We start from the raw sequence: 23,277 nt of genomic DNA on the forward strand, positions 1-23,277 counted from the left end.
TCTGGCAGCTGAAATATAGTCAACTGTTCTGTTACTGGAGTCAGAAAAGTACCGTGGATGGGCAATGAAACCATAGCTATGTTTCAACTGTAAAACAGTGTCTAGAAGGACGCTTGCTATTGTTACTATGGCCTTATCTCAGCAGGTGGAATCCATGAGTGCTTGGCTTCCCGAAGTTAGACTGTTAACAACCACTGTCTCCATTCATCTTTCTTCACATGCTTTGTTCAAGACCATACCTTTTCACAAAAGTGGTTTTCATTAAAGCACTACAACCATGTTCTGAGTAATGAATGTCTTAAAGTCATGAGCATACACCTACTAACAGAGCTCCAGGCGCTCTGTCCAATATGAATTTCTAATTTTCTTATCTTTTTAAAAATCTCAAAAAGCAGTCTTACCTTTTGTGAGTCAGTCCAAGAAAGTATAAGAGCTAAATGAAAGAAATACCTGAGTTTGCCCTTTCCAGCCTTCCTGCCTCTCCCTTCTGTGTATGTGTGTATACTTTTTCATATATGCACGTCTGTCCCAGTTAAGACACGAAATGGAGTTTCATCAGTGTATTAAAGAATTGTTTGATATTCGTATTATTAGAAAAATAAATAACTATTCTGTTGACAACAATGATCCACAAATAATAGTTTGCTACCTACAAACTTCTTAAATCTCCTCTAGACTCTGCTTAATATTTACTCTGGCAATTCCTCATAGAATGTTTTAAACAAGAAATTACAATAGCAGGAAATCCTAGTAATGAGATAACGATGCCATTTTCTGCCACTTTGTGCATCACCAACTCATATACATAAGTCACTGCACCAGCCACTGGTAAACATCAGGTGCATCAAAGGATCATAGAAAACTTAGGAAATTGTATGTGTTTTGGATCATTTTGAATTAAATCGTATATTATGGAATTCTCCAAAAAAAAAGTATTGTTCTAGAAACACAGATATAAAACGGGTATATAAATATTTATTATATAATTACTATAAATTTACAATATAATTTATTTTTACATGTATTTCAACTAGGTGTAATGAAAACAAAGACTTACTTGCTCTAAAGAACTTACTAAATTAAGTGTGCAGACCAATTTTTTTTACGACGTTTCCACCATTCTAGAATATAGTGATTTCCTCAGCCAGATTAATATGACATATTAATTTATATATTAATTAATATGACATATGAGCATGAGCTGATATAGGAGGTCTGTGTGATTTGCCATAGTGGAAGAAAAAGGGAATCAGACTACAATGATGAGTGGTTGAGGTTCAAAACATAGTTAAGCGAAAAGATGCCTAAATTTTTTCAGCAAATCGCATGGTATCATATAGGAAGTAAGAAACCATACTAAACAACTATTTCTGAGCACACTCCACAATTGCATAAACTACAGAAAAGTGAAACAAGATGGAGAAGTGTATCAGAAGTACAAACTAATATCTGATTTTATTCACCACTTGTCTATCATATGGTTGCATGTGCAAGATATGACTTTGAATTGAAATATAAAGAGGAGAGTCTACATTGTGAATATTCCCATTGTCAACTATGTGCCAGTTTATTATAGTGGTATAAGCTCTATTAAGAAATGCAAACAGATGTAGGAAGAGCACAATGCAAAGTCCTTTCTGGCAAGGACTGAAGCCCTGAAATTTGTAAAGGACCTTCCTGGAGTTACATATGTACCCTTACACAGGCCACAGAGCAAGAAGCCAACTTACCCTTTGAAGTCTGGAGAACTTCCTTCTACGCTGAAGTGGCTGCTCCCATAACATTACATTTCCAAAAATGCTGTGATTTGAGTTAGACAGGCTCCTGGAGAATGTAACAGAAAAGTGTTCAGTTGAAAAATAATGATATCAGTTTTCTTGAAATCACAAATAAAAATGTACATACGCACTCATAAGCAACTCGGTACTCATTATTTTAAATATTTTATCCACACAAAAATCAAGGAAAACAAAGTTAAGCAAATGCTCCATAGGTACCAGTAAAGATCAAGTGAAGCAGTTTCATAATAGTAATTAGAAAAACGTAAGAAACATAGCTGAAAGTTTCCAAAGTGTACTTAGGTACAGATCTAAAAGTTTAATATGGCAAATAACATTTTCACCACAAATCATAGAATCATAGAATCATAGAATTAGCTAGGTTGGAAAAGACCTACAAGATCATCCAGTCCAACCATCCACCTAACACCAATAACCCCACTAAACCATGTCTCTCAACGCTATATCTAAATGTTTCTTGAACACCTCCAGGGACGGTGACTCAACCACCTCCCCGAGCAGCCCATTCCAGCACCTGACCACTCTTTCACAAAAGTAGTGTTTCCTAATGTCCAGCCTAAATCTCCCCTGGCGCAACTTGAGGCCATTCCCCCTCGTCCTGTCTCTAGTTACAAGAGAGAAGAGGCTGACCCCCAGCTCACTACAACCTCCCTTCAGGTAGTTATAGAGAATGATAAGGTCCCCCCTGAGCCTCCACTTCTCCAGACTGAACAATCCCAGCTCCCTCAGCCGCTCCTCATAAGGCCTGTGCTCCCGACCCCTCACCAGCTTCGTCGCCCTCCTCTGAACACGCTCCAGGGCCTCAATCTCTTTCTTGCAGTGAGGGGCCCAAAACTGGACACAGCACTTGAGGTGGGGCCTCAAGTGCTCACCACTCACCAGGACTGAGTACAGAGGGACAGTGACTTCCCTACTCCAACTGGCAATGCTATTTCTGATACAAGCCGGGCTACCATTGGCCTTCTTGGCCACCTGGGCACACTGCTGGCTCATGCTCAGTCGAGCATTGACCAACACCCCCAGGTCCGTTTCCTCCATACAACCTTCCAGCCAGTCTGCCCCAGGCCTGTAGCATTGCCTGGGGTTGTTGTGGCCAAAGTGCAGGACCCGGCACTTGGTCTTGTTGAACCTCATCCCATTGGCTTCAGTCCAGAGATCCAGCCTGTCTAGATCTCTCTGTAGGGCCTCTCTACACCCAGGCAGATCGACACTTCCTGCCAGCTTGGTGTTGTCTGCAAACTTACTGAGGGTGCTCTCAATGCCTTCATCCAGGTCATCAATAAAGATATAGAAGAGGACAGGCCCCAGCACCGACCCCTGGGGAACACCACTTGTGACTGGTCGCCAGCTGGATATGGACATTATCTTCTCAGGACTGTTGTTACACTTTGTTTCAATACCAGAATAATAACAGGGAATATAATCTGTTGTGGTAATGATGTATTACCTCCATCTGGTAATGATGCCAACTTGTTTTTAATAGGAGTTCCAGTGAACAGTCATATTTCAAGATACATCACATATTAAGTTAAACTGAAAGATCCCAATAACCTAGTAAAAGATGAACGCTAAATGTCCCAATAGATGAGATTACTCGTATTCATGAGCTGCTCTGGAACCTCTTTCTTCAAAAATAAAATATGTTACATGTAGGTTTTCTCTCCCCACTAAAATATACAATTCTTCTTCAAGATAATGATGCTAATTTTTCAGAAACATTCCAGAGTCCAAATAGTAGGATTACCTGTAAAACCAGTTATAATATCAAGGTTAAAAAATTAACTGTGCAGGGAAATTTAGTGTTTAAATCTTTCAAATGAGTCATAAAAATGTTTATAGACTTGAAATAAAATTGTTTATCATCTTGCACTATTTCTATTCATTTTGGCTCAGTCAAAGCTAAGGTAAACAAAAGATCTGTTTTGAATATAGGAGAGTGAATGCTATGCATGCATGCTCTATCAGGATATTTACTCTTGGAGAACTAATTCAAAATAAGCCTGCTCACTGTTACTATACCACTCTCATATAAAATTGCATTGTTCTGGTTATGAACAGACAGGATATATTCATATGTAAATAATAGGTTCTTATAGTACTTTGTGGCATTAAACAGGTAGAAAATAATTTTTCAGTGACTTAAGAACAACAGGGATTTTACTCAGAATGCTTAAGTGACCTACTATTTACTGATGTATGTGCAAGACACCACAGAACTTCTAAATATAAAAATAATCATGTCCTTTACTTTGTGTTTAGTAATGAAAAAGCTGCCAATAGCTCCTTCCTTTAGCAGCTGATTTAGTAAAATTTCTATGAAGACAGTAAATTTCATGTTTTAGTATACATGACAGTCGCATTCTAGATGCTAAGATGCAAGGGAAACAGAAATCAATATCCTCCCTACCCTGAGCATGAATTTTGTCAGCTTCCAATTATTATCCCGCTTGTGGGAAAGATCAAAGAATAATTGTGGTTCCTGGTCTTGATGTCACGGAATGGATAGACAATTTCAATTGTGAAGAGATATAATCCTAGATTGAACATGTTTAATGTGGGCACATTTGATAAACAGTCTGTAGTTGACTGCTGAAATCATATGCATTTTGTAGACCGCATATTTCACAGGAAGAAAAGCAAACAACATTAGGTCTGTATTACATACATGGTCTCTCTTTGAATCTCAGGTGAAGGGCAATTTAGTTTTACAGCTATATTTGTACTACTTACTATAAGAGTATATCCTTCAGACTATTTTACACTGGAAAATATCACATACGTAAGTAAACAACTGAAAGAGTAAGTATATGCATTTATGTTTACAGACACAAAATAATTTGATTATCAAACCACTAGTAAAGGATCAGTTTTCTTCTAGGATACAAAAGTTGAGCTTTTTTACCCTTGAAAAGAAGCATGAGGAGAAACCCAACCCTGAAAGCATCAGTCACCATCTTTTAATCTGAACTAAGGATATTGTGTGCCAAGGCTAAAATTCAACTGTGAAAGGATGAGAAGCAATGCTGGTCCAGATCTTCAGTGCATATCATGTTTATTTCTAGCTGGAAGCATTACATAGAAATCTCAGTAGAAATAAGTGTATCTAGATACAGCATCTTCCAAGAGGCTCCCAATTTCAGACAATCTGTACTGCAGAGTATTCTGTGCTGACACAGTCACCACTCCACATTTTGGCACTGATAGTCTATGACATGGGCTGAGTTATCTGTTTCTGTTTCAGTTGCTTTATTTTTGACATTATGTGGTTAATTTTAGAGCAGTTGAAAGCTGAAAGTAGATTACTGGAAGACAGATTTGAGGAACTGTCACACTCTCACTCTGATGAAGAATTCCCTCCTTGTCACTGCTGAAAATTATTCTGAGCCTCAAAAACCAAATTTCATTCTCAGTCCTTTTTGATAGTCTCCTTTTAAAGTGACCATAAACATACAAACCCACTGATGCTGAACTAGAGTTCAATGACTTTCTAATAAATCTGCTTGAGAAAGTGCATTTTAAAACATTTTCAAAAAACTCAGGTAAGTAGAATTTGGAGACGGAGGTAATTATCTTTGTGAGGTCTCTGGTCAAATAATGCTAATATAAATAGGATTTTATTTTATTTATTTATTTATTTATTTTTGGAGGAGCAAGAGGAGGAGGGGGAAGCGGATCAACACCTACAGTGGGTATTTTGAAGGAGGTTATAGCAGGTGTAACCTCAGAACTGCTTATCCTGATTACCTGTTTTATCTCACAAAGACTACAATGCACTCCAATGCAAAAGAGATACTTACCAGGCAATCTATGTTTAAATATTCAATGTTTTGGTTCAAGAACCAGAGAAAAGCCTTTCTTTGAAATCTAAACCGTACAACAGCATGGTTCAAAATATTATTTCTAAGTTCTCCACTGAGACACAAAACCTACATCTCTTCTAAATATGCTTATGTAAAGAGCATTTCAAAAATCAAATAAAAATGCATACCCTTATAAGATGTATAGCATCTACATTGTATCCTTGCAATAGTTGATAAGGCTTGTATGAATTAATAATGCGTGTTTAAAAAAAAATTAGCCTTCTAAGGCTAGGTTGTCATGATTTCCCTAAATGAAATTACCACCGCTGATTCCTTTGGAATCTACAATTTTATTTTTTTAAGATATAGTAAGAACATCGGTAGGATAAAATTCCAGAGCTTTTTTCTACATTGCATTTGTATGACTTTGTCAATACCTCTTTCCTTGTTACCCTTTTAATCAGTTTTAATTCCAGAAAAAATCAAAGCTACAAGTATAAAGCTAAACCTACGCACCAGTGTTCCACAGAAGCAGGATGAGAAGTGATTTCTCACTCTGTATACATGCCAGCATAAACTTTTAACATAGCTTTGATTATGGTGGGAAGTATGTATGTTCAGACATGCTGTTTTCTTGCTGCAATTTCATCTGGAAGATGTATACAGCACAAAAGTAGTATTCACCAATATAAATGAATGTATCCTACAGACACTTTGCTGGAATAGAAACCCTTTGGGGACCATTATTTTCATGCTTTATAGAAGATAGAGAAGCTTGCAAAGGACTGTTTACTGGGTAGGGTGCTGGGGGAATGTGTTTCTTAATAACTGAGTTCCTTTCTTTCCCCTTCTTGTAGCTCTGATATAGGTTCAAGCACATTTCCTAGAAAGAAGACAGTATCTAAAGAACCAAAACACCCTTTGAAATTCTCACGCAATGAGGAAGACATTACAAACCAGAAAAAAAGCAATATAGATGAAAACAGGGGAGACTGTATAGTTACAGATGTTCAAATGGGTATTTGGTATTGACACAAACTCAATTCCAAAAGAAATAAAGGTAGTGACGATGAATTCCCTGTATGAAAACCAAAAAAAAAAAAGCTTTTTCCTAAACACTTGCAAGGTATACATATATGAGGTCCTACTGCTTGTATTCAAAAATTAGATTATTCTTTAAAAAATAATTAAAAAGAAGAGCTTCCAAACAGAACTTCTTTAACAGATGGATAGGGGAATGGCAGAATAATACAATCCCGTCTGCTGTCTGAGTCCCTGCTGAGAGCTAGTTTCAAGTTGATAATACAATTCTATTTGCAGCTAAAATCATGCTGTATTGGCAGTTTAGCTCCTCAGGTTTTTGAGGGGAGTGGGAGACAAATTGTTTTCTTTTACTTTTACTTTATTATGAAGTATTTCCAAGATTCTCCTAAAAAAAAAGTTGAATTTCTTGTACTAAAGTTTGAATTGAAAGAATCTTAAGACAAGTAAAATGACTGTTTGACTTCAAAGTTAAATGTATACATTCTTTCTATTTATGTATAGGCATAGATGTTATCTAAAAATGACAGAATCATTGAGTTGTGGTGTCCATAGCTTTTAACGTATGCATAACAGATGTGGCTGTTCATTAAAAAATATATATTAAAAATCCTCGAGCAGGGATGATATAAAGACCCAGAGTAGTTGATTTCTGAGTAGGAGAAGAGGAAGGGTGCTCCTAAAGTAATGTTTCCTATTTTATTATGCTGGCCCACAAGGTCAGAGTTGGAGGCTGGTGCTATGGCAGTAGATGCTGAACCTTCCCACCAATATTCTGTTACATTCTGTTGCCATGTTACAAATAGTAGCAGAGGAGTAATCTGACCAAAGGGCATCTGACATGGAAGTGCATATGAAACAAAGGTGTGTCACTGAATTCCACAATGTGGAAAAAATGGTACCCACTGATATCCATTGACGCTTGCTAGATGTTTATGGAGACCAAACAATGGATGTGAGCACACTGAGGCGGTGGGTAATGAGTTTCAGCAGTGACAATAGCGGATCTCCTCTTCTGGCACAGATTTTTATGAGCAAAGCATGCCAGCTCTTGTTCATGGCTGGCAAAAATGCTTAGCTAATGGTGGAGATTATGTTGAAAAACAGTATTTTGTAACTGAGAATTTGCTCTATGAAATAGTGTTATTGTGCTTTTTCGATGTTTTGTAGTTTCCACAGAAATAATTAGGAGGCATTCCTTTTGGAGCAACCTATGTATATTTTTGACACAGATGAGATGTAAATTACATAGTCCAAAGTTGTCCAAAAGTAATTGAAACAAACCTACCGCTTCTATAAATATGGTAATACAGAGAGTAGAAGAAAAAAATCTCTATTCACTTTTCATGTTGATGTCACAGTGGAGAGAAGGAGGACAGATCAAGACACCTAGAACCAAATTACAGCAAGGTGCAGATATTTTGTGCTCATTTCCTGTATACGGATTCAGTCCGGCTCCATGACTACTGCAAGATCAACATCAATGATAATTCCAGTTTGAAGTTTATATCCAACAGCAAAAGCATTTTTTATTTTTTCTATAGACAAGATTCATAAATATAGGTTGAACTCTAGAGATAGAAACACCACCACAGAAAAACTGAATGAGGTCTTCACCATCTTCTCGACAGCATTATCTCTTTCATATAAGGGTAGACTTCACGGATGTGAAAACATGGACACTGATTGTACAGAACTATTTCACTGTAGTAGAAACAATTCATTTTACGTGATAACAGTGCTGATTGGGCTTCTAAGCAAGTAAGATGCTTTTGCTTGCCTAGAAATAATGTACAAAAAAGAATGGCAAAAAGAATATTTCTTCTAATTTATGGCAATACCATTTTTTTAATATTACTTAAAGTAATTTAAAAACATAACTAGTCTTGAAAATTATTTTTAATAACGTGATTTTATTCTGAAAATTTAAATCCATTTACAACATTCATGCACATTTTTATAGATCTGTTTGTATAATGATCTGCTATGACATGTAATCAGCTGAACAGTTAGGTGGAGACTGACACTACCTATGAGTTTGTCTCCAGTAGCCTATATCACTTTTGTTTCATTTCAGTAAGACTCTAAGTCCACAAGTTTAAAGGTCAGTGTAGCTTTAGCCTGTATTAATTACATCCAGTACTCACAATAACTTGAAACACAAATGTGACATCCTCTTACTGAGGTGTGCACTGAGAAGTTTTCTGATATTTTCTGCAACTATCTGGAAATTATAATCCTGGTAGAACTGGCCAAACAACTCAGTCTCTGACACAACCAGGACTCTTTTTAACTATCTTTAACTATCCTGTTACAGTCAGGATCCAGTTCAGACCATTGGATGAATAGCAAAATGTCTGTCTGATTTTAGGCTAAATGTTCTTCCCTCCTCCCAACTGCAAATAATTCAAGAATTTGAGACCCTCACATTTCACCACAGTGATTTTACCAGCCTCATGAGTGGTCCCATATTTTCAGTTTGAGGCCATCTTGACAAAATAAATGCATCTTTTTGGGAATCTACATATACAATCTTTTTCATTTACCCTTCTTTTTTTAAGAATAGAGAATTTACTACCAAATATGTAGATTTTTATAGACAGAAAACTCTATTATGCTCACACGACTTGGTCTGTCGTGACTGAGAAACCGCAAGGATTCTGTCCAATTATTCTCCTTTTTAGCCCAATTAAATCATACAGAATGAGAGGTCTAATCCTAATTTAAATCCTAAGTGACAGGAAATGAATGTTTGCAATATGTAATTAAATGTAAAGATTTTTATCTTATTTCGGCTTTAAGATTTTGTTATTTCCCTGTACTAGGGCAAAGAACTTACATTTCACTTGTCTCAGAAGAATAAGTGCAATAAGGAATTTCTTGAAAAGGAAGACAAACAAAGAACCCAGACTTCTTATTCCAAGTATTATTCCAGAACTTCTTGAATATGCAGAAGTTTTTTTTCATTCCTATCTTTTCAGAGAGCGCAGGCAGAATTATAAAAAACCTGTGAGGATTTGTACTATTGCTTTATATTCTCCACCCCCATATGACCATTCACTAAAATTTTCTAATTTCAAGTACAATTAATTCCCCTTCTACTTTAACAGATTCTTCCTTCTGTTTTATTTATCTTACAGGGGAAAAAAAAAATCACTTTTCAGAGCAATATACATGTTGAGTTCATTTCTTAACATTAATAATATTTTGCAAAATTAAAAGCTTGGTTTTGTTTCTCTCCAAAGAATACACTTTCCTTTTTTTTTTTTTCTAATTCAACAGAGATGAAGATAAAATGATAAAAAAAAGAAGGAAAGAAGGGAAAATGTTCATTATTTCAACCTAGATGTTTATATTTGTTTAAAATAGCAATAAAATTATATTTTACATATTCAAGAAAAGCTTTGAGTCTGCTCTTTTCAACATATATGCTAGCACTACAAAACAAGTATACTCAAGCAAAGGGCCATCAACAGATCTGGACTTTCAAAAAGTAGTTAAGCAGTCATAACAATATTATTTTGTTTATTAGTTTGATTTTGAGTACAGAGGAGTTGTTGTACAATAGTATAACTAAGGCTTACATTACAATGGACCACTTGAAAGTAATTATGTGATTCAATTTCCAGTTAAGCAACATGAATTAGTTATAATTTGGACAACACGTGAGTTCTTTCTTACTCTCGGTGATCAAAAAACATTGGAACATCCGCTATGAATGGCTTAGCATACAGTGCTGAAGGAACAAACAGCAATTGGCATTGTTCAGAAACTTGCCAGGATATCCACAGCTTAAAAAATTAATATTCTACTTTCACAGCACATGTAAAACTTGGCATTCTCAGCTGGATTACATGACAACATGCACACAGTAAGAGGGTGTGCGTGATGTGAAGGGGGAGCAATGCAGTTTGAAGTCTGTTTGATGTCTAAAGGACAATAAGCTCATAAGTACTGCACTGTTATTTACAGTTTGTAGAGTACGCAGTCAGAATGAAAATGGTTTATGTTTTAAGAACAATAACATGTTGAACTATGATGGCAAAATTAAAGAGACTACTCTCAAACCTCAGTGATTACCCCTAATTTTTAGTACATAAGTGTGCAATGGTGGTAGTTTTAATAAGTACTAAGAAGACATAAATGTATGAATCTCTGGGGAGGATACTATCTGCTTACTATTAATCAAGAACATACTTATCTTCTTTTTTGAGAGGTTAATGTTTAAAAAGGGAAATTTCTCCATAACTTGGACAGGATGATCAACCATAGATAAACAGAGAGTTTCTTGATTAGTTTTCACTCATACCTTTTTGGAGACAGGCTCACAAGAACAAAGATAAAAACTCAACTCAGTTACTGAGATGACTGAAGTGACATAATGAGAAATGCAAAGTATTCTTTCAACGTGTTTTTCAACATGAAGCTCTCTCTGAAATGTAAAATACTAAAATAAGTATTTTTCATTAAGAGCAATTGAACAGGAGGCTGGAATCGTTGCAATTTTTCAGGTTTTTTGTTTTTGTGGTTTTATTTTTTTTTTAATGTCTAAATTTGCTACGTGGTCCAGGAGCTGGAACAAAAATATCATATCAAGATGAGTAATTTCAAATAGGCCAGAAACTGGAAATAACAAATATTTGAAACAAAACAAAAGAAAAATCCAAATTCTGATGGGAAGAGATTAAACTATGATAAGTTTCAGATTCTGGTAAGTTTCAGGAACATACATTTTGTATTTATCCTATTGAAGAATCTACTTGAATAAAAATTGTGAAATAGTAATGTAGTTGGATAGCACAGTTTATTCTTAACTGTCAGCAGTTAGCAACACAAATCCATTATTTTTCTTTAACAGCATGATGTTATAATGTTTTTGTAAGTACCCAAGATATAGAGAAGAAATTTTGAGTTGTCCTTAGAAAATAATGAGAGAAAAACATTGAAAATGCAAGAAACATATTTGGATTCCTTTTCAAATATGTAAAGAGCAGATGAAGTGTTCGGTAATTCACTGTCCTGTGTAGAAGATCCCGGACAAAAAGAGAAGGCATGAAGTACTTTTTATCTATATGAACATCTCAAAATTCTCAGTGGCAATGATTTGAATTGTGATATTGGAAAATGTTAACATATGCTAAAAACACAATACTGTTATAGTATTATAACAGTATAAAAGGATAGCTTACAGTTTTAACAGCATGTATTATTTTTCTAACAAAGAGATAAATCAAAATACAGAATGAACTTTGAGATGGATTAATACTAATGATTTTTTTTAGAACTGCTGAATATTCTAAAGAAATTGTTTAATTAAAAATAGAGAGGAAAAGTATTTCATTCAATATGCAGCTTCATATTACTTTCGTTTAATATTAAACAAGTTAACTGAGAAAACACTAGCACGTACCATCAAAAGTTCTCTTGGACACAATATAGGAAAAAATAATTACACTCAAAACTTCGGAAAAACAAAGATTTATTTTCCCATAATTATCAAGAAGTTTCTTTACTACTTCAATACAATTAGAAAAAGTCTTCCTTTGAAGACAATTTACTTCTATGCATAGTTAAATCAGAGTGTGTTGCAAATGCAATAAAATTAACGATTAACAAAAATTAACAAGTAACAAAAAAAAATGATAAAACCTGACTTTAAAATACAGGCACATACAATTGCAGGTGCCCAATATATTTTTTATAGATAAATGATCTCAGACATATAAAGCAAATATTGTGAACTTAAAAGGATCTATATATGAACAAATGCCCAAGTACTTAGATGAAATACTCATACAATTAAAAATATACATGCAGGAGTTCTCTCTTCAGAGCACTAGTTCTACTTGACAAATTTTATGTTTTACCTACAAGTACATAATTATAATAAATTCTTAATTTGCCCTTTTACTGTTAGATAATTATTTCTCATGTGTCCCAAAATACATAATAAAAGGGTTGAACTAAATGGAACCTTGATGCAGTTGCCATAATGTAAGGTATTAACAGTCATTGTAGATTCTGATGTTAATCTCTTGTTTTTCCTTACTGTAATCAGAAAACTACTACTGTCATTTGCATAATATATTACATAACAGAAACTTTATGTTTAATATTAATCTGTATTACTGCCTCTACCTCATTCCTCTCCGTTAAAGCCTCTTACAACCTCTTGCAAATTTGCTTCTTTCAGTCCGTAATCACTCTCATAATAAGAGGGAGCAGTGAACACAAATGAGTTGGAGAGGTAGTTTCACCCACAGAGTAAAATTGAAGGAAATGAATGAAGGAAAACAAATGTGAAGGAGGGGAAAGAGTAATTTTATTCCTAATGTGTTGTTTCCTTAAAGCAAGTCTGAGTCCATGAAAGGCACATGTTTGTATGTTCTTGTGATACCACTTAGCACTGTAGGTTACTCTATTAATCCTAGCTGGGAACTGTTAGCAAAATAGTAAATTAGTGAAATTAGGAAATCCCCCAAGTGGATTAAAATATTAGAAATGTTTCTAGTTGGAGTGTCATTGCTACTTTAAGGTATCACTACAAAGGCAATTTAAGAATTCCGGTTCCTCTGTTCTTCATCTTTTTAAATAACTCCTGCAAAACAATTTCTGCATTACTCGTTTTTCTATATTACTCTCATCTTCACACAGACTTTTCATTGTAGTTTTTGTTTTCTATTGTTGTGTTGTTTTTTCTTCCATTAATCAGAAAAAAAAAAAAAAGGTTTATTGTGGTGCCCTCATTCTTCAGTGCCTTTGTGTAGCCAGACATAACTCATCTATAAGTTATCTAGAAACTTGAGGAAAGCATCACACACATCACCGTGTTTGCGATTGGCATTGCTTACTGCTGAGGTGACAAACCAAAGAGCAATATAAGCACTAGCATGTCAGCAAATCATTTCAGTTTGATGTAAAGTCCTTGTGAGATTCACTTCTGGGTTCCTGCCAGTATAAGCAGGAAAATCAGAAGCTGTGGAAGTCCCCCAACAGGTGAAGTTTATGAGAAAGGGAAAGGGTGCAAATTCCTTTTGAGAGAGGAGAGAATGCATCAAATTTCTGGAGGGCCATGTGACATGATGAAACCATTTTAGAAAAATAAAACTGGTCACATCATTGTTATCTTCATTACACTTGGAAAAAGGTCACAATCAAAATTAAAGCATTTTGAGTTTGCATTTTAAAATAAAAATTATTTGAATCCAAAATAGAAAAAAATATTTGTAAACATTTCAAAAATAATATTTTATGCTTTCTTTTTAATCTATATCTAAATACAAGTCTAAAAAATTAGATTCCACAGATCAGCAGTTTCTTCTCTATTTTTAGAGAACACTCCATTCTAAATTTCAACAGAAATTCTTTTTTCTCCTTTTTTTTCTTTTCCCTGCAACAGTCTAAACACAAACACAAAAGATGAAATCTTCGTCCCCAGTGAAATCAAAATAAAAATTCCCATTGACTTCAATAAGAATGAGATTTCATGCAAAATGCTCACTGCTGGTGCTGAGAATTGAACTGTATGCACAATAAAACACAGTTGGTGTCCACTTGTCATTTTGAATTTTCCTGCTTATGGCATTTTTTCATTTCAGAATTTTTTTTTAATCATCTGATTTTTGAGCGATGGTTTTCCGACATTATGAGAGGGGTGAGACACAGGGATTATGTATCACTCCGTGATGGCCCCTGCCAAGCGATAATGGATTGACATTGACAAATCCCTAAGAGGTAGATCTGACTGTTAACGGATGCTGTGAGATCAGTCTCAGGGAACAGCTTAAGGTTAAGGGGGCCAAAACAGTGTGAATACTCCATACTTGTCTGATTGCAAGACTTCCAAACTAAATGTGTTCAGAGGGAAACATAGCTAGCAGTGGCAAAGGGGAAACAGGAGGAGAGGAGATGGTGCAGTGGAATCTTTACATCGAACCTGACACATCAGTCATTGCAGAATTCTTCACAGACTACAAGTAGTGATGATTTATAGGCGGTAAGCTTCAATTTGGGAGGCCATAAGCACATTCTTTGATCTAGACTTCTACAGATTTGTTTCCTATGTACTCAGTAAGTAATAAGTGATTTGCTATTGATTTGTCCACAGGCAGAAGAAAAGTGGATTGCTGCTGTAACCCCAATGCAAACGGGAACTTCAGGGACATTGCTAAAGAAGGAAAATGCACAAAGACAGAAAAATTACAGATAATTTTAAGATTCTAGCTTCCAAAAACACTCCAGCTAGAGCATTAATACTAATAAATTCTACATAATTGCATTTAAGTTCTGTATTTGATTACAGCCAGAAACAGATATAAATGATAAATGAAAACACTTTCACAGTCATAACTGGAAATCCCATGCACAGGCTCTAGCACACAGAAGATAAGCATCAGCTTAAAAAGCTCAAAATTTTTCCAAGGATAAGTATACAACAAAAAAGTCCAACCTATAGCAAATGTTCTTCCAATTATTTATTAATTATTAATTATTTAATTTAACAGTAAGTTTAAAGCAGTACAAAGGTACCCCATGTGTTGAATAGTTAACTTGGATGAATGATTTGACAATAAGCACAATTTTCCCTCTGGAAAATTTTGCCTTGATTTCTGTCCCTGAATTGCATTTTTATTGACGTAAGTACAGAATAATTTTTGAAAAATTCTTTCCTATGAAGGTGGTGAAGCACCGGAACAGGCTGTCCAGAGAATCTGTGGATGCCCCATCCCTGGAGGCATTCAAAGCTAGGTTGCACTGGGCTTTGGACCACTTGGTCTGGTGAGTGATACCCCTGTCCATGGCAGAGGGACTGGAACTAAATCATCTTTCAGGTCCCTTCTAACCCAAGCCATTCTGCGATTCTATGATTCTATGAAAAATATCTTATGCAAAATCATATACAAGTTGAATCTGTCATACTATGTCCTTGACCATGTCTACTTATAGACGTAATTGCAAAATACAATACATCATTCACTGAGTAAATTTCAGGAGTCTGCTTTTTATTTTTGGTGCATATTTTCAGGAATAAAATTTTACTAAGTGACATTGTATATGAGCAGATACAAAGAGCTGAGGGTCATGTAAAAATTCATACTACATTGCAACTACTTATAGTATTACTTGGCTAGGTTTAATAAGGGTTGAATATGAATTGAAAAAGAATAGCTTAGATCCAACGTAATTATTGGTAATCTTCCAGTTCCAGTTCAACAAGGATATGATCTGTCAGAAGTTGAAAATAGATAAGTAAATAATGTTTGTTTTGTATGTGTTTGTTGTTTTTTAATCTTTCTTTACTTCCATATCTTTGGGTTAACTATCCTCTGATAACAGACTCATTTTACTAAAATTTCCCTACTCAAGGACAGCTTCTCTAAGAGCAAACTAGTAGGCTTTAAGAAGCCAGTACCTTCACCAATCAGTCTTTTGTATTATGATTGGAAACAATAGCAGCAGTATACCATGTTAGATAAAAATTTTTGATACTCAAATGCAGGGACCTGTCTTTTTTGAGTAATGGTAATTTTGCTCAGCTAAGAAAGAAACATAAAAGGATAAGCCTGAGAGATAAGGATGTTAATCTCCTTATCAGTATATTACCTAAAGGTCAGTTGTTTTTTCCTCCAGAAAAATGACAGCAAAAATACTTTTTTAAATATATTTTCTGCTGACTACAGAAGCATGTATAAGTTAAGCCTAAACACTTTTAAGGATTGACAACTTTCTTGTTCTGTTAGATGTACGAAAGAAGTCAGTCTGCTTCAAGGATCAAAAATACTATAAATACAAGAGAGGATTTCATTTTCTGATCTGCAATCACACATTTAAGTGATTAAGTATTCAAACATTGATAGGTGTGTGTGTGCCTGCACTACCCACTTAATTGAAAACTAATTTGCTTATAGATATAAAAAAATCTACATATTTTATAAGGACAATATAAGAAGTCAAGGAGCACCGTAAATCAAAAGATCATTTACATAAAAATAGAATTCTCAGTTTGCTAAACCAGTTGGGTTAATTTATAAAAACTGAAATCTTAGCCAGTATGAAATAAAGAAACTTTGGAAAAAAAAGTGAAATCTTGAGATTAATTGAGAAATATATGTGATGTACACTTGGGGGAAAAAAATCCTACCAGAAGATTTGAAAAACATTTTTTACCATCTCAACTCTTATAATCATTTTCAAGGCCAAACAGAGCATTAATATTAAGACGAGACATTACGAAAGGCCCCAAAAAGGCATCACTAAGGAGAAGACCTAGATAAAAGACAGTTAATTATGCTCACGGATATTTATTACTTCAGAGTGTCTAAATAAAATGTAGCTTTTAGACTATTATCCAAGCAAAACCAATGATTTTAACTGGTTCATTTTACTCTATATTGATATTCTGTAGAGAAAAACATACATAAGCACAATTTCTTAAAACACAACCAATACCAACAAGCATAATTTCTAAATGTAAAGAACATCCTGAAAACTAACAATAAACTTTCTCAACCAGTGTGACCTTCCTAGGAACACAGCCATGAAAACTATGCATGTGCCACTTGCCGTAAAATATTGAATATGAAAAAAAACCAACCTCTTAGTATTTAAGTGAAGATAAGAGATGGCAAATATATGAGAAAAAAATTATTTTAAATGATAAAGCATGGAAAATAATTTTTAAGAGTATTTCTCTAATTTTGAAATCATAGTCATAGTGTGAATTTACATGTGGCACATGAAAAAAATGATAGAATTTAAAATACAAACCATTATTTAGCAAAACAAGAAAAAACATTCGTGAAACAATTGAAAAATGCATGTTTACATTTAGCATTTTTACTTTGCTATTTTCCCTAAAAGAAAATCTATACAAATTTATATTGTTTGTTCTTTGCTTTTCTCTGATAGTTAGAAAACAACTGTTCTACTGCATTGGACTTTGACTGGCTAGATTGCAAGGCTCAATAATGTGTCTTGGCTCAGGGTTAAGTGATGGAATTCATTTAAATGCCCCAGAAGTAATCATCCACAAAGAGTACATTATTTCTCTTTTATGAATTTTCAAACCTAATACTGATGGGTGGCATGCAATTAAACCTGATCAATATGTAATTTAGGTGGGCTGACGTGTTTTCAAATTCTCGGAATATAGATTCTTTCAATATTGCAAGAGCTTAGTGAAATACTCAGCCCTTGTGAAACAGCCAAAGCAGTTCAGTACAGTAAAACAACAAAAATATGCCTATTCCAAAGACAAATGAAGGAGAAAATAAACTTACAAAATAACCTTTCAAAGAATTAATTATTTCAGTGTTAAATGGAGATCTTAAAATCAAAATAATTATTTTGATTGAAATTAACATGCAAATATAGAGAGTTAACGGCTGTACTATATAAAGCTGTGGATTTTTTTTGAACAGGGTGTTTAAACATCTTTTAGTTATAATAACAGTCACTTATGTATCACATATAGCTTTTTCTGAAAAACAGTATTAGCAAAAAAAACCCCATATTTTTTTAAAACATGGATTATCATAATGATCCTTTGTGTTAAGCTAATAAACAAGGAGAAGTACATTGCCTTGTGACCCTGAAGGTCATGGGTGATGGTGTCTAGTATTACTAATTACCTTGCTGCCATTTGCACAATAAGAAATACACTTGAGTTCTTATAATCTTACATGGACCAATTTTAAATTTTATGCCTGAGGTTCTAGCCTGCTTCCTCATCTGTTTGCACAGACAGCACTTATAGCATTGTCCAGAAAAATATAAATGGACATTAGTATCTTAGAAAGTAATATTCCACAAAGCAAAGCATTTTTAATCTTGATTTACAGTACTGATATCATAGAAGCTTGTTTTATTATTTTGAAACTGTTCTTCCATAATGAAGGAAGATTAAATTACCTGTTTTCTCTATTTGTGATGTTTTTGTATCACATATCAACCAGATATGAGTACAACCCATCAGTTGATTCTGCTTACCTTACAAAATCTTTCTTGGAACTATTTTTAACTGACTTCATTACAAAACAACTGCAAATGCTAAAGATGCATGAATATTCAATAACTATGAATAATAAATTTGAAAATGACCTAGGATAAATTTTCAAATTGACAAAGACAGCAAAAACCTGTTTTCTGTATTAAGAAATTTTGAAATCTTCTTCTTTTGCATCTATCCCATATAAAAGTATAATTGCTATAGTTTCCTGTAAAATTTTTATCAGAAAGGGGCTCAATTTTGAAATCTTTTTCTTGTGAAGTAGGAACATACTGGAAAAATGAGATTTTTTACATTTCTCACAGCTGTTGTTGACTTTTCTCACACAACTCAGTATAGTTATTCTGGACTTTTGAAACATTGCTGTACACAGATGTACTGGGTGCTTGCAGACCTTTATCTCTCCTGCACACTCAGAGACCATGATTTTCATCCACATAGCCCAGGTTACTATTGCAGAAAGGGGCAGTAGCTTTAAACTGAGATACACAAGGAATCTGTATTTGGTCTATGAGTCCAGCTATGTTTCAGTGACAAGAAATATCACCTTTCATAGCAAAGCAAGCACAATGTTGAAACTGCTTAAGAGTAAAACCTGACTATGTATTGTGATAGGAGGTCTGTGAACACAGAGATGCTATGATGTACATCTAGCAACCAATAGGAAAACATTAGATAAAGCACTTGCTCTGGACTCCAACTATCACCTTACCCCACTGTCTCAAGGTGCAACCAGTCCATTTTCTAGATAATCTATCTGCCCAGCCTATGCACTAGGTAGACCTCTCAAGGTTTTAAATTAGTGAAGAATAGTTGTCCCACACAAAAGCCAAAGAAAATTCATGATCATTTTAGGTCAGCTAAATAAAAAGCAGACTTTTCAACAGAAAAGGACTCTATATCAATACCTGGTCTTGAAGAAATTCAGATCTAAAGGCAAGAGCAGCCTACTACCAGCAAAAAAACAAAGAAAACTACTACTGCCGACAACAACAAAATGCTGTTCTACTGCACAGGTTGGTTAATTGCAAAATAAATAAGATTCAAATACTCAATGTCAATAACTTTTCCTGTACTCTGGGATGGAATTTCAGTGGGTGCCACAAAGTCAAAAACCAAAGATGCCTGACAATATTCTAAAGATTTTGCGAAAATGTAATAGATTTATTTAAAAACTGTACCTCCTATGTGCCAAATGTGCAACTAAGAAGAGGTAACAGTTACAAAATAAGTTGAGAATAGAAATATATTCATTTCCAGTAAGGAAAAGCACTCTAGAACCAAGCAGCTTAATAAAAAATGCATTGAATGTTTTCAACAACATGCTAAAAGTTGTAGGTTTAAATGGAAAACATTCATTAAAAAATTCTGCAGAAGTATATAAGTTACTATCCCAAGCAATTATTTCATTTGTAAATTATTAAGTGTTTATAATAGCTGGAGCTGTTGGAATTTATACATAACTCTATCAACTGCTTAAACTCAAGAAAATATTTGACAATAAATTATTTCCCTTTTAAACAAATAGAAATACAGAATCACAGGACTGTAAGAAAGGGACTCTAACCTGTGTCCCACAGAGGCACTGCCAAGATTAGTGGGGGCTGTATGATGTTATGTGGAGCCCAGCAGGATCTGGCCCAGTATTGCCTTTAATAAAATGCAAAGCTAATACCTTAGATGCATCAGTTGAAAATGCCTGAAGTGATACGAAGGGGAAGAATTTCACTGAGCTATTTGCTGGTCACTGGGACAGAAATGACAAAGGATTCTGTCCATTAGTTTTTCAATACAGTGTTCAATAGCAGTAGGAAATTGATGGCGCAACAGTGGCATCGTATTGGGGAAACTTATGATGCGGACAATAGCACTTCCAATAAAAGGGCTTTTGATTTTCTGTGTGTCAAACTGTTTTAATATTAGGGCATTTCTAGGTCAATGAAGGGTTAATGTAGCACCATAAATCATATCCAAACAAGAGCCCATAACTGCCTGTGTTGAAGTAGCATTCTACTAAGGACAAAAATGCATTAAGAGAAGAAAGGGAGAAACATGCGCACAAGAGTATGTTACAAAGGCAATGCAGAGCCACAGTTATTCCACTGCCCCAAAACTGACATTGACACAGCATACTAAAGAGAGTGAATAATAGGTGAATTGGAAATTAATGATTCTTCTGCTATGTAAATGGCAATTAAAGGACACGCCATGCTGCAGGCTCTGTCCTAAAACTCTTCTCCATTTGTTTGGATTGAAATTCATAGCCTCTATAAACGCATCAATGAGACCTGGTATGTGCTTCCTGGAACCTAGAAATCTAGACATAACTTGCACACAGATGTTCTTAAATTTATATTTACAAATTTACCTTTAAAATAGAATTTCAGGCAAAAAAAAAGTTATGCAGCTAATTTCTTGGTATGAATAAATAATGCCAGCACAAAGTAACACATTATACCTTCAACACAGAACTGTAGTAAAACTCAATAATTTACATTGATTATAATCCTACACATCAAAGTGTTACTCTAACAAAGCAGCACAGCGGCTGCTATTTGTAAGTGCCTTCTGTCCTGAAAGGTGCTAGAAAGAGCTGTTTTCCATTCATGGTGTCAAACCCTTAAATTTTTATCTCACAAAAACATCCTTTCATCTGCACTACATGTAAATGCAATTAATAAAATGACAAATTCAGTAAAGAATAGAGTGGATGCAGTAAAGGAATGCATTCATTGCTTTGTTCCTGCTTTTAGTTTTGAATTGCTACATCTATCACGTAAGGTTCAGAGAAAAGGCTTTTCGAGTTAAAGAGTCCTTTAGGAGTATTGTCAAACAGGAGAAGATCACAGACCAGTACTGTTTTATTACAGAAGTAGCAATACATACTTAAAATAAAAATTCCAGCCCAGATATGGGAGTAACTGTACCTTGTAGTCAGTCTAAGAAAAGAATGATTCAGAACCAGGCAAACTTCGACACATTTGTTATTTAAAATCTGCAAATTCTTGCAATATTCTGAGCTAGCATGTGAAACAAATGGGCTTCTGGGAGGGAAAGCTGCATTGACAAACTCAGCAAAGAGCAATTTTCTGTCATTTAATGAAGGATGGAGAGAGGCCTTGATAAAGTACCCCCTCATTACAAGTTTGTTTTTGTATGTGTGTCTGTATGTGAGGCAGAGAGAATGTGTATGTGTTGATGAGACGGTAATCTCACTAGTTCAATCTTCTCAGACAAGTTGGACTTGCTAAAAGCACTCTTTATTTTCATGTAAATTCATTCGGACACACCTTCACATACATAACTGTATGCTGTCATTTACTTTTTACAAAATGATACACAGTGCTTATCCCTGCTCATATGTTATATTTTTATCTAAGCTGTGCCACCTGGTTGGCTCAGTGTTCTTTCCCTCCTCAGCATATACAACATCCTACAAAAAGAGGTGGGGTGGGGGTGGGAAGTTGTAGTCTCACATATATTGTAAAAAACAGACAAAAACTTTCTTATTATGGTCAGTCTTCACATCCAGACTAGTCAATGCTGTGCAGCATACTAGAAAACTACTGAAAATAAGAAACCAATTACCTGTTTTAATCCTGTGTCTAATACCAAAAGTGGAACAAAAAGGCTGTTTACTACTGTCATGAACTCCCTTTTATTGTTTGGTTTGCCTGTAGCAGGGCAGAAGCTTAACTTGGAAGAAATTAGCAAAGAATGTATCAAGAAATACTCATATGATGTGAGTGTGCATGCATTATTTGTTTGTAACATCTAGTTCTGCAATACTCAGAGCTTCAAGAATGGGAAATAATGTGCATAAAGTTGAGTAAGCTATTGCAGACTACAACTAAAATAAATAACCCCATGCCTTGTATTACTGGCTGATTTCTTTAATGAAACAGTTTTTAATTTTTGCCTTCATTTGCAGTAAAAGATTGCATCTGTAACATCTTAATGGTGATGCTTCAAACTTAGAACATAGCTCAGAAAATATCAGTCACTTTTTTATTCCTGTGGGTGAAAATGATTTATTGGGTTTGGGGTAAAACATAATTAGCTACTTATTAATTAATAAACAAACTGACAGAAATCAAGACGGTATCATTGTGACTGGAGACATGGCCTATTTATATCTGCCTCAGCTTTTCACAACTTTAACAGGCACCTCCAGTAGCTAGTCTAAGATTCCCTGAACAAGGTCCTGATTCTGCTAAGATCAATGGGGAAGTTCCACTGTCAGTTGGACTTGGTCATGGACTTCAGCAAAATGAAATGTATATCAGCTGGGATCTCAATGTATACATTGTTTTGTCCTAGATATTTGGAGAAACAGATGCTGGCACTTAAACTCATTTTAGGGGTGACTGGATTTACTTTAGCCATTTTACGTCATGCAACACTTATAGCTGTGGTTGTTGAACAAACACCAGCCTGCTAACAATATTAACCATATGCTTATACATAAATAAAGTGGCAACTTCTAAGAAGGTTGCTTATGCTGTATTAGGAAAAAAAATAGGTAAAATTATTCAAGACTGGCTAGAAGAAAACAGTCTCAGTTTTCAACTACTAAAATTGCATTAATATCAGAAAACTAAAATTTCAGAACAGTTCTGATTGGTTCCTA

The sequence above is a fragment of the Numida meleagris genome, chromosome 2 (assembly GCF_002078875.1).
Source record: "Numida meleagris isolate 19003 breed g44 Domestic line chromosome 2, NumMel1.0, whole genome shotgun sequence".
Classification (NCBI taxonomy): Eukaryota; Metazoa; Chordata; class Aves; order Galliformes; family Numididae; genus Numida; species Numida meleagris.